General features: G+C 44.7%; 1 protein-coding gene across 1 annotated transcript in view; it reads right to left on the reverse strand.

Moving 5' to 3' along the window:
- Positions 1-13389, reverse strand: part of MED13L (mediator complex subunit 13L) — a 310651-nt gene that overhangs the window by 151567 nt on the left and 145695 nt on the right. The window lies entirely within an intron of this gene.

Below are 13389 nucleotides of genomic sequence, written 5' to 3' on the forward strand. Positions count from 1 at the left end.
CATGCGGTGAAAAGCAAGCATCTAAACAGAAATCGACTTCTTGGAGCATTGCACTTTTAATGTAAGAACACCAAATACAATGTATATAATCTGATATGGAGGGGGGAGGGGGGGCAGGAGCTGGAACATGTTACACATTTCAAAGATAAACTTATCCTTTAACAACACACCAGTGCAAGAAGGCAGTAAAAAAAAAAAAAAAAAAAAAAAAAAAACACCAGTCAAAATCCATCTTGTGCTGGCCTAACTTCAGCAAGGTCAATACTGGCTGATACCAGGGTTACTGCATTTGGTGTGATTGCTATGGTTTTATGGCAAGACTTGAATTATCAACAACTGTATTTTTAAGTGATTCTCTGTACATTTCAATGAGACCAAAAAAAAAATACATTTTAAACAAATATCACTGCACATTTCATGCTCCTAGACAAACACAAAGGGTACCCATCGGGCTCTAGAAGAAGCTTTGTCTGTCAGGAGTGTGGAAAATACAGGCCAGACAGAAATACTGGAAATGTATACAAGCTACACACACACACAAACAAGATGAAAAATATTAAAATACTAGCATATGTTATTGAGAATTGCTTTGTTTGGTTCATATTATATACATACAAATACATATAATCACACACTTGTGTTGGTTTTTTTGTTTGCACAAGTCACTGCTGACCCATACCTCACACTGCACTGTTCCATTCAAAAACTGATAAACCTTTTCTTAGTCAAGTGTAGTCCACATGTGCTTAAACATTTACCTTTCCCTGTGATCCAACCATCTAATTTTTTTCCTTATAGGTACCCTTAGGATAGATTATCAGCAGGTGATTTATACAAGAGTATAGGGGTCAGCTCTCACTAACAGCCTTTGCATTTACTGAAATGTCTGCTGTAAAGCTAAACTCAAACTTCAGTTTAATCAGCTAAAAAAGAGCATCACAAAAAGGTGCGCAAAGTCTTGCCGTATGCACTCTTTCAAAATAAGCAACAGCCCATGTAGAAGAAGCCTGTGTTCTGCCAGTATTCTGCAGATTGGGACCCTTGCTCTTTGTGAAAAAGCAGTGATGTGTCCAACATCTCTACCCCCCCCCCCCCCCCCCCCACACACACACACACAAATTGAGTCAGAGCCAGAGCTCTCCAATCAGAAGGGAGCATGCGATTTGCCTATTGTAGAGCTATAGGTCTGACTCAACATGGGGAATGTTTGACCTATGCAATGATACTACTGTTTCACCCAAATGGCAAGGGTCCAACTCTGTAGCATGCTGGCAGTGAACAGGCTTTTCTGCTGAGGCTGTGGATTCTTTAGAAAGAAAAAAAAATAAACATTGCGCACCTTTTGCTTTAATGCACCTGGTAGAGGAAGTTGTCAATGACAGGCTGGACTCCCAGAGAATGCAAGCATCGTTCTGCCTGAAGAGGACTGGAAGTGCTGAACTGAATATTAATTGCTATGGGTCAATGTACTTTGCGCAGCCTTCTTAAAGCAAGCCTGTCTTTCAGACTACACATAAGCTGTAAGTGTTTAGCTCAATGACACTCCCACAGCTTTCAATAAATTTAGCTGCAACTGTATGCAGCTGTAAGCCACCTGCAGACACAATGACAGTTGCCTAACCTGTCAACAAGTTACATGCCTATTAGCCCTGTGCAAAACTGCTCCCAGGGAAAGTAATTAATAAGGAGGGTAAGAGAACAATATTGCTTATTTCGTTACCAGCAGAGTTCCCTGCCTTTCCAAACACAGGATCACAACTATTTGTCTCAGCTTGTCTGTTAAATCCTGGCCCTTAAAGCCAGTCGGAGTATGCATGCAGATCTGGCCATCCATCTAGTACCTTTTATTGATACAGGGTAATCAAGAAAATATTTTTACACTAAACAAAACATGCATATGTATTTACCAACAATAGCTCCCTTTGGCTTCAAATAATTGATATACAGAAGCCAGACAATTAAGAGCCCATTCAGACTAGCACGACTTGTCAGGCGACTTGTGAGCCTGACAAGTCGCAGTAGGTCGCTCGCCATTGAGTAGTACAGGACCCATTCTAATAGGAGCGACACAAGTCGCTCTGACTTAGAAAAAGGGTCCTGTACTACTTCGGGGCAACCTGGGAGCGACTTGCACAGACTGCCATTATGTGAAGTCCCTGCAAGTCACGCCGAAGTTGTGGTGCACATAGGTGCACGCGACTTCACAGGTCGCCCCCCGAAGTCGGATCGCCTCAGTTTGAACCGGCTCTAAAAGATATGTTTGGATATAAAAAAAAAAAAAAAAAATCATACTCAAATCAAGCACTGATCCAAGCTGCAGATGTCCCCTGCCAGCTTTACTCTGAGAACAGATTAGATCAAAAAACATCGCTCAGCTCTCAGTCTTTATTAAGCAGAGAGCCGGTGACTGTCAGTCACCGGCTCTCTGCTCTACCCCTCCAGCGCTCACTGGAGCGCTGGGCTGTGGAGGGGGCAGGAGCGGTGGGCTCAGGCTCTCAGCAGCTTGCCGAGAGGCTGAGCCAGCTGCCAGTTGAGGTGTTTTGGATGGAGCCCGACAGTACAGTCACGATCTCTTCAGAGTGACATCAACTGGCTTTAGCCCGCTATCGATGAAAATGGGTAACAGTAGTGCAGAACAAAGTGCACTCCTGTGATCCATAGAAGTAGGGCCAAAATTGATTTGGCCCTACTTCTCCTTTAAATGAAGAAATAAACGTTTTTAAAACATGTGCTGCCAACAGTAAACATTAGTACCACTAGTACAATAGGCAGCTCAAATTTGCATAAGTACATCTTCCAAATATACAAATATTATTGGAGCAATAACCACCAAGATATCAAGCAAGTAGTTAGAGCAAACTAGTGATCGACCAATATCGTTGCTGATACCAATATTTTGGCCATTGACTATCGGTATTGGCCAATATTTTCGTACATTTAAAAATTTTTTTATTTTTAGAACTTGACAGGTACTGTTGTAGAGGGATCTGGGGGGACTAAATGACCCCAAACCCCTCCTCTGCACTTAAAAGCATTCAAAACAAGTTTGGCTGTTTTGAATGCGGTAATTTTTTTTTACTCTGGTGCCGAGTACCCGGGAGTGATGTCATGACATCACTTCTGGGTTTTTACATAGAGACCTGATCAGAGTCGAATGCAGCTTTGATCGGGTCTTGAGCGGTGTCCTGCCGAGGACAGCGGCCATGAGGGCTGGTTGCCCGGTGGGTGTCCCCTCGCGCTCCTTGTCCCCTCGCGTTTCTCAGCCGCATCGGTTGTCATTACAAGACAGCCAACCGTTGGCTATGGATGCCGGTACCGGGGTGATGCCTCTAGCTGCAGGCATCACCCTGGTACAAGCACTTTCCGAAATATCGGCAATATCGGTAACCTCAGGGGCCGATTCCGATATATCTGGAAAAGTGCTTTGCCGATAATCGGTCGAACCCTAGTGCAAACATCACATTGTAGGTTAACCGCAAACTAACAGTGTGTTCATGCAACAGGAGAAGAGATGAAACTGCACTGTAGATAAATATATAACACAGCATTCAATGTGAAAAACACTGTGTAGGACACAGAAAAAGGCGGGAGGGGGATTTGCTAACTGATGAATTGAAGGGAGGAGGGAGAGTGTCAGATCCCAGAGAACTTGAGGTGGTTAGCATATGCTGCAGTGAGTCAGTGCTGGCAGCTGGAGGGGGAGCTGTCTTGGAAGTCTATACCTTCATTCCAGTAAACATTTGTTTTGTATTCCCTTAAAGTGACACTAAACCTTGTTTAAAAAGAAAAAAAGAAAACTCCAAGCATGTATGCTTAACTAAAAAAGGAATCTTCTATTGCTCTCAGCCTCTTTTTTTTTTCTTTTCTACTGTGCTCTGTTCGAAGGTGACTATGCTCCCTCTAAATGGTCTCGCGGTATGTAGAACATAACCTCTTGCTCGTTCTCTATATGGACTGAGACTATGGATATGGGATTTGTAGTGCAAATGACCACAATTAACGAGAACTAAAGTAAGAAAATGTGGGGTCCAGGATTTGTAAGGTGCTCAAACAAAATAATGAAAGCATCTTTTGTTACATATAAAAATATAAACATTTACTTGTCAAAAAAGGTATAAAAGCATTTTATACAACCAAATATTCAATGTGTATAAATGGTACTGTTCACTGCGCATTTGTTTCTAAGCGGTTTCGCAATGTCAGCTTCTTTAGGGAAATGCGTGAAAAATTTTACTGCAGCGGTATGGAGCACAAGAATCTGTATAATGACGAGTAAGTCTATGGTTAAGAACTACATAAACCAGCCTGATTAAAAAGTCTGTGTGCCAGGTCTCCTACAGAGGGGATATCAAGCCAGCAAATTAGGGGTTAAACATATGTCAAGAAAAGAGATGGGGACAGCAACATCCACTCAAAAGGCTTTCACAGGTTCCACTCATTGATATATGAATTGCTGTAATGATTTCTCACTATATATCAGACATGGCTAGGCTTGACTACTCCTCAGACCATTTAAGAGCTGGAAATGCTGAGTGTAGACCTGAGAGGTTCCTGGATGTTTCATAACTGTGAAAGCATTTTGAGTTGCAGTTGAGTTCATTCTATGCATGACGATAAAAAGCCTTCTGTGAGTAGCAGCCCCCCCAGCACCCACTAATACTTACCTGAGCCCCATCTCTGTCCAGGAGTCCCTCTGCCATCCTGGGAATCTCTCTCCTGATTGGCTGAGAGACGGCCGCAGCGCCATTGGCTCCCGTGAGCCAATCAGGAGAGAGAGTGGGCGGGGCAGAATGGCAGCTCCATGTCTGGAGTGGACACAGAGAGCTGCAGCTCGGCTCGGGTGCCCCTGTTCTCCCCAAAAACTCCAACTTGCCGAATTCTCCAACAACGTTACTTACTGTGACTGTACACCAGGAATAATTGAAGATTTCGACGACTTGGTGTTTTCACACAACACCAGCAGCCTTTACACTCCGATAGGCTATAATTAGTGGAGATTGTTAGTCTGCCAGCTAGTAACCAAAACATAGCCGCCTCCAGGGCAGCAAGAACTAGCGGACAGAAAAACAATCTGCACTAACTATAGCATCTACCGGACTGTATAGGCTACGTTTGTTGTGTGAAAACACCAAATGGTCGAAATCTCCAATTATTCCTGGTGTACAGTCACTGGAAGTAACGTTGTTGGAGAATTTGGAGAAGTTGGAGTATTCGCACAGAACACCCCCATAGCAAGCTGCTTGCTGTGGGGGCACTTGATAGGAGGTGGGAGCCAAGAACAGCAACAAGGGACCAGAGGAGGAGGAGGATCCGGGCTGCTCTGTGCAAAAACAACTTCACAGTGGAGGTAAAGTATCTCACAAAAGTGAGTACACCCCTCACATTTTTGTAAATATATTATATCTTTTCATGTGACAACACTGAAGAAATGACACTTTGCTACAATGTAAAGTAGTGAGTGTACAGCTTGCATAACGGTGTAAATTTGCTGTCCCCTCAAAATAACTCAACATACAGCCATTAAAGTCCAAACCACTGGCAACAAAAGGGAGTACACCCCTAAGTGAAAATATCGAAATTGGGCCCAATTAGACATTTTCTCTCCCTGGTGTCATGTGACTTGCTAGTGTTACAAGGTCTCAGGTGTGAATGGGGAGCAGGTGTGTTAAATTAGGTGTTATCGCTCTCACTCTCTCATACTGGTCACTGGAAGTTCAACATGACACCTCATGGCAAAGAACTCTCTGAGGATCTGAAAAAAAGAATAGTTGCTCTACATAAAGATGGCCTAGGCTAGAAGATTGCCAAAACCCTGAAACTGAACTGCAGCATGATGGCCAAGACCATACAGCAGTTTAACAGGACAGGTTCCACTCAGAAAAGGCCTCGTCATGGTCAACCAAAGAAGTTGAGTGCAATTGCTCAGGTCATATTAAGAGGTTGTCTTTGGGAACTAGATGTATGAGCGCTGCCAGCATTGCTTGTGAGCTTGAAGGGGTGGGGTCAGCCTGTCAATGCTCAGATCATGCGTCGCACACTGCATCAAATTGGTCTGCATGGCTGTCTTCCCAGAAGGAAGCCTCTTCTGAAGATGCTGCACAAGAAAGCCCGCAAACAATTTGAAGACAAGCAGACTAAGTACATGAATTACTGGAACCATGTACTGTGTTCTGAGGAGACCAAGATAAACTCATTTGGTTCAGATGGTGTGTGGCTGCAACCAGGTGAGGAGTACAAAGTTAAGTGTGTCTTGTCTTCAATCAAGAATGGTGGTTGGAGGGTCATGGTCTGGGGCTGCATGAGTGCTTCCGGCACTGGGGAGCTACAGTTCATTGAGGGAACCATGAATGCCAACATGTACTGTGACATACCGAAGCAGAGCATGATCCCCTCCCTCCCTTCAGACTGGGCCGCAGATTCGTATTCCAACATGACAATGACCTCCAAGACGACCACTACCTTGCTAGAGAAACGGAGGGTAAAGGTAAAGGACTGACCAAGCATGTCTCCAGATTTAAACCCTATAAGGCATCTGTGGGGCATCCTCAAACGGAAGGTGGAGAAGCGCAAGGTCTCTAACATCCACCAGCTCCGTTTTGCCGTCAGAGGAGTGGAAGACGACTCCAGTGGCAACCTGTGAAGCTCTGGTAAACTCCATGCCCAAGAGCAGTGGTTCTCAACTCCAGTCCTCAGGATCACTAACAGGCCAGATTTTAAGTATTACCTTGGGGAAATGCAGACTAGAGTACTGCAATCACTGAGCAGCAAATTATATCACCTGTGATTTATTTCAGTTATCTTGCAAACCTGGCCTGTTAGTGGGTCCTGAGGACCAGAGTTGAGAACCACTGCCCAGGAGGGTTAAGGCAGTGCTGGAAAATAATGGTGGCCACACAAAATATTGACACTTTGGGCCCTTATTTGGACATTTCCACTTAGAGGTGCACTCCCTTTTGTTGCCAGTGGTTTAGCCCCGGTTCACACTACTGCGTGTGCGGGGTTCGCATGTCATGTCGGAGCGCACTGCTCCGACATGACATGCGATCAGCTGTGCGGTGCGAGTTTAGCCATACAGTTTGTATGGCTAAATTCGCATCGCACCCGCAGCAAACACGCACAGGAGGCATTTTTGCTGCCGCATCAGGATCGGATCGCACAGCGGTTCACACTTGTGCGATCCGATCCTGTGCGAACTGCACGATCGCACTGCGATATGCGATCAAACTGGGGGTGTCGTTAAGATTACATTGACACCCCCAGCGGATCGCATATGGCAGTGTGAACTGCCGGGGGTGTGTGTGCGATGCGGGAACAGGCTGCGAATTCGCAGCCTTCCCGCATCGCATCAGTGTGAACCGAGCCTTAGACATTAATGGCTGTGTGTTATTTTGAGAGTACAGCCAATTTACACTGTTATACAAGCTGTACACTCACTACTTTACATTGTAGCAAAGTGTCATTTATTCAGTGTTGTCACATGAAAAGATATAATAAAATATTTACAAAAATGTGAGGGGTGTACTCACTTTTGTGAGATACTGTATGTATAACAGGTTTGCATTTTTTTTTTTAAAGGAGAATTTACAATCACTTTAAGACTTGTGTCACATAGAATATTCATTTTGTGGGACTCCCATGCATGAAAAGTTCAAATATTTATCCACAGTGATATGCAGGTATCCAGAGCTGAATAGAATGTCCAGATACTCTAAGGTTGTATTATAAAATGTGGAGCAGAATTGGTGCTGCTGCCCACAGAAACCACACTTCTATTACAACAGGCCTCAGCCACTATACAAATTTGCTCAATTCTCAGATAAGCCACAAAACAACAGGTTTTAAAATGTAATATATTTCACCTTACCACAATTTAGATGTAATGGTTGCAAGCATTTCTGTTTTCATTTTTTTTACTACTTTATCTTACCCTGGTAAATTATGTCATTGGCGCTACACGGGCGACTAGTGCCGGCTAACAGTGGCAGAAATCTGCAGATTCCGGTCGCCACTTAAGCCCCTGAAGATTTTACCCCCTTCCTGACAAGGGCGTATTTTGCGATTCGGCACTGCGTGACTTTAACGGACAATTGCGCGGTCGTGCAACACTGTACCTAAACAAATTTGACGTCCTTTTTTTCCCCACAAACAGAGCTTTCTTTTGGTGGTATTTGATCACCTGTGCGATTTTTTGATTATGCGCTATAATCAAAAAAGAGCGTCAATTTTGCAAAAATAACAATATTTTTCACATTTTTTATATGAAATTCCCAAAAAAAAATTGCAAAAAGCGTATTTTGATTGGTTTGCGCAAAAGTTATTGCGTTTACTAAGGGAAAGATTTGTCTTTTTTTTTTTTTTTAACGAGCAATGGTGGCGATCTGCGATTTTTTTTGCGGGACTGCGACATTGCGGCGGACAGATCGGACCCTTGACTGACATTTTTGAGACTTGGGGTTACCAGTGACATTACTGCAGTAATCAATGCTATACATATGCACTGTGACACTAGCAGTGAAGGAGTTAACTTTATTGGAGAGGGAGGGGTTAAGTGTGTCCCTAGGGGCGTGTTTCTAACTGTGATTGGCTGTGGCTACTAGTGTAAGAACAGAGATCAACGGTCCTACATAGTAGAACCGTGTGATCTCCATTCTTACACAGGGAAGAATGACAGGCGGCTTTGTTTACATTAGCCGCCTGCCTTTCTTCCGGTGTAACGGACGATCGCGAGTGCCCGGCGGACATCGGGTCCGCCGGACACACGCGCGGGGGAGGGTCCTTGACCACACGGGAATGCGCCTCCGGCGGCGCACGCTCGCTCCCTAGAGCCTCACAGGCTAGCGACATAGTCCGACGTCACTTTGCCTGTGAGGGGCTGGCCGCCATAGTATATAGTCGTGCGCCGGTCGGCAAGCGGTTAAATGGGTTTTGCATTACTTTTCAAGTCTATAGGAATGCAAAAGACACTTGAAGGAAGCCAAATCGTGCAGGTCAAAGGCACCTTTCAGGCGTAGCACCCTACAGGTAGGTGCTAGGTAAATGTATAGTGGGCCTTGCCTGCCTAACAGCAGGGCCGTGGTTTCTGTTAGTTGGGGTGTCCTGGGTTCCAGATGTGTTTGCTGAGTGGAGAAGTATCCCCACTGGCTCCTATGAGAGGCTTCTTATAGGGTAGGGAAGGAACCCCAATCAGGGGACACATTCAAGCTTGTAGCTACTCCAGGAGGCAGATTATGCCACAAAGGATACTGGGAGTGGATTTAAGTTTGGGGAAAGTGCGTGACACGGTGTCTTTGGCGGGAGCAGAGTCCCAGGAGGGAGAGAACGGCTGTCTCTCCTACTGTCTGAGGAAGATGGATGTCTCGGGGTGTCGCCTGGGAATCCAGAGTGCTGAGTTGAGCTGAGGGGATCCGGTGTGCCGAGAGCCTGCAGAGAGCGAGAGGGGTCCAGTCCCAGGAAAGCCTACACAGGTCGTGAGTACTGAGGATTGCCCCTGGAGGTCTGCCTAGAGTCAGAGGGGACCACTCCAGAAGAGGTTCTAGGATCCAGTGCCAGCTAGCTGAGGAAAGGGGGTACAGAGTCAGTGAACCCCGAAGAGTTCAAGGTTAAAGGGGGCATCTGCAGTTTGGGCTCTGAATTGTACAGAGTGTCAGTTGAGAGTTGCAGCCATACAGGAACCTACAACAAATTACCTCAAGCCAGTGCAAGGCTGGGGGGGGGGGGGGGGGGGGGGGAAGGAGTCAGTGACTTTGCAGTACCGCAGCGTCAGTAGTTCTATAATCCACAGTCCTGGATCTGGACTTAAAGTCGAGGATTCAGCACTTCCATCAAGTTACAGTGTGTTGTGAGAGTCAGTGAGCGTTGGCTAGCGTCGGGGCAGCGTTAACAAGACATTTTTCCTGGATAAAGTCCCAAGTGTATTTAGTTGAGCCTAAGGAGTATCCCACTCATTCCCTTCTCCCATCCCCTTATCTACAATAAAACCACAAAACAAAGATGTCGGAGTTGTCAATGTCTCAGTTTTCACACCCAGGGTAGCAGCTCACATGGGCTGGAGAGGTAACTGGTAACAATGGCAGACCCACATCAGGCCACAGGCCTGGAAACATTGCTACACAATAAATTCTGAATAATCTCAGAATTGGCTCAAATTGGTGCCATCAATTATTGCACAAAGCCCATGGACAAAGGCCTTTACTGTTCCAGCGTGACAACACTGACAGGACAACAGGTATTACTTTAAAGAGGAAGTAATCATATTTAAGGTTTTAATAAGGCTTACATACAAGTTGTGTAAATATCTCCTAAACATGCACCGTTTAGGAGATATTTACTGTACATGCAACCAGAGAAATCATTGGCGCATGCCCTCTGAAGGTAGGGCCGCACGTGACGTTTCTTCAGAACCCTGCACCGTGACCGGTGGCTCATGCGCGGGAGTGACATCGTTGTGGCTCCTGCCAGTCACAGAGCCAAAGTCCGCGAACCCGAAAGGAAGACAGGGTGAAAATGGGGGCCGTTTCCAGCAATGAGAATTGCATCGATGGAATGCTTTGTTTTAAGGTAAGTTTCACATAATGTTCTAATATGCGATGTATACTCACACATTATGCCTTTGCCTTGCAGGTAATAAAAAAAAAAAAAAAGTGCAGCGGTTTACAAAACACTACAAACACTAACTGTGTAGGCTGCCACTGCTGAACTTTCCTTTTGAGAAGATTAGATCCCTAGCTGTAGTCAGGCTGATGTTTTCGTATCAGCACTTCCCAAATCACTGACCTAGAATGAGTACAGAGTTAAGGAATTCTGATACCCGACACTCATTTTCAGCAAGGCTGCTCCAGGTATACAACTCAATTAGTAGATTATTAGATGCCTGCAATGGCTGCTTCATGAGGCTTTTCTGACAGGTTTACTTTATACCACACAGAAATCATCCAATTTATATTCGTATTCGCTACTTTCATGTACATCATTTTATCTATTTATTCATTGGTCTCTGTCAATCAAAAGGCACAGCAAAACAATCACAAATCCGAAGGCGTGATATATCATTGATGAAAAGAAAATAAAAGTCGACAATTTAATTTGTAAGTCGACATGCGTTTTCTAACTTCTAAAATGATATTCGCATCACAGCCGAATTTAAAATCTATGGATGACCAAAATAAATATTTATAGAGTAAACATTACGGCTCCATGCACACTAGCATTTTTTATAAACTCAAAAAACGCTAGATGAAAAATGCTGATACTAACGTCGTTTTTATGCTGACTTCTAGTAGCATATTAGCAGCTTTTAGACGCATTGATGTTTTATTAGCATTTTTACAGTACACGAAGAAGAAAAAAAAAGTGCAAAAAAAAAAAAAAAGTTTGTTCATAGCGTTTTAGTGGCATTTTGTTTGTTTTTTTTCTTCTGCCAGGAAAACACTCACAAAAACTAATCTTTTTTTCTTTTTTGCTCCTAGATGCTGAAATTTAAAAACAGACAATAACCTAAAGTAGTGTGCATGAACACATAGGATCATATGATTTCGCTTCTAGGAGCAGAAAAAAAAAAAAAACACTAGTGTGCATGGAGTACACAAAAAACAGACTCCTACAGACAAGTTATATTCATAAGGCCCCTTTCACACAGTGGAGTCCGTCGGCGGACTCCGTTTTTCCCAGCGGGTGATAGATTCGCTGATCCCCGCTGAGCAAGCGGATGGCATCGGATGAGAATGGACCGCCTGTCCATTCTCATCCGATTCGCTGGACGGATGGAAAAAATGGATTTTTGTAAGATCTTACCGTAAAATCCTTTTCTCTTAAGCTCATTGACAGACGTAGTCTTCTTGATTCTCAAGAGCTGGGTTATGTTGTCTCCGCAGGAGTAGGACTAGGCAGAAAGACAAAACGTTCTGGCTCCACCCTAGGGGCAGTCCCTGAGGGTATATCCTCCCTCTCTCTGCTACAGGGAATCAGTTCTGTTCTAAAGCAGTAACAGAGAATTTAACCCAACCCAACTCAATGATAGAGGGGCGGGTACTACGTCTGTCAATGAGCTTAAGAGAAAAGGATTTTACGGTAAGATCTTACAAAAATCCATTTTTCTCTATCGCTCATTGACAGACGTAGTCTTCTTGATTCTCAAGAGCTGGGACATCCAGAAGCAGTGCCACAAAATGAGGGGTGGGATTGACAGAATCAAAATCCAATCTAGAAGGCCCAACCGGAGCCAACCAGAAGTATCAAAGGACTCATCGAGAAAACAGATGAGACCTACCCCACAAATCCTCGAGGTAGACCAACAGTCTCCTCAAACAGTGGCCTGCAGGAACCTTGCGGCCAGAAGAGGCATCTGACGATGCCATCACATAAACCTTATACAATATTGTAAAGGTATGAACCGACTACTAAAACAGTCGCCTTGAAAACCTGAACCACTGACGCCTGATGGCGGAAGGTCCAGGAAACTCTAAGCGCCCGAGTAGAATGCGCCTTAACAGGGAACGGGGGATCCCGACCCTTAGATAAAATAAGCCTATACCACCGTCTGTCTGATCCATCTAAAGATGGTCGCAGCAGAACAGGCAACCCCTTCTTAGGGCCATCCGTGATCACAAACAGTGAATCCGTCTTACAAATTGAATCCGTAGTATTCAAGTATATCCTGATCGCCCGAATTACATCCACGGAATGCCATGCAAATTCTCGAGGATGATTGGGCTAAGGACATAGGAAGGACAATACACTGTCCTTATTCAATGAAACTTTGAAACCACCTTAGAAGGAAGGATGGATTCGGATGAAGAACAACCTTATCCCTATGAACCACCAGATCTGGGGAACAACAGGATAATGCAGCCAGTTCTGACACCCTGCGTGCAGAAGTGATAGCCACCAAGAAGACCACCTTCTGGGATAAAGTAGGCAAGGGAATCTCCCTGATATTTTCAAAGGGAGGTGTCTGAAGAACCGACAGCACCAAATTAAGATCCCAGGATGGTAACGGCGCGTGCACTGGCAGAGCCAGGTGTCGCACCCCCTGGATGAAATTCCGCACCAAGGAATGAGTAGACAAAAGCTTCTGAAAGAAGATAGCAAATGCTGAAACCAGACCCTTGATAACACTCAAGGCCAGCTTCTGCTCAACTCCCTGTTGCAGAAAGCCAATATTCGGACTACCGAATAAAGATGTAGATGGAACCCAAGGGATTCACATCACACAATATAAGACTTCCATGTACGATGATAATCTTTCTGGAAGTCGCTTTCCTTATTTTAACTAGAGTAGGAATAACTGAAGCTGACAATCCCTTGTCCTTCAGCACCTGGATCTCAATAACCAGGCCGTTTAAAACCAGCGATCGTAAAGCAGGATGGAAGATCGGTCCCTGAGACCGTAGA

This window comes from Pelophylax lessonae, assembly GCF_965119305.1.
Source record: "Pelophylax lessonae genome assembly, chromosome: 1".
Classification (NCBI taxonomy): Eukaryota; Metazoa; Chordata; class Amphibia; order Anura; family Ranidae; genus Pelophylax; species Pelophylax lessonae.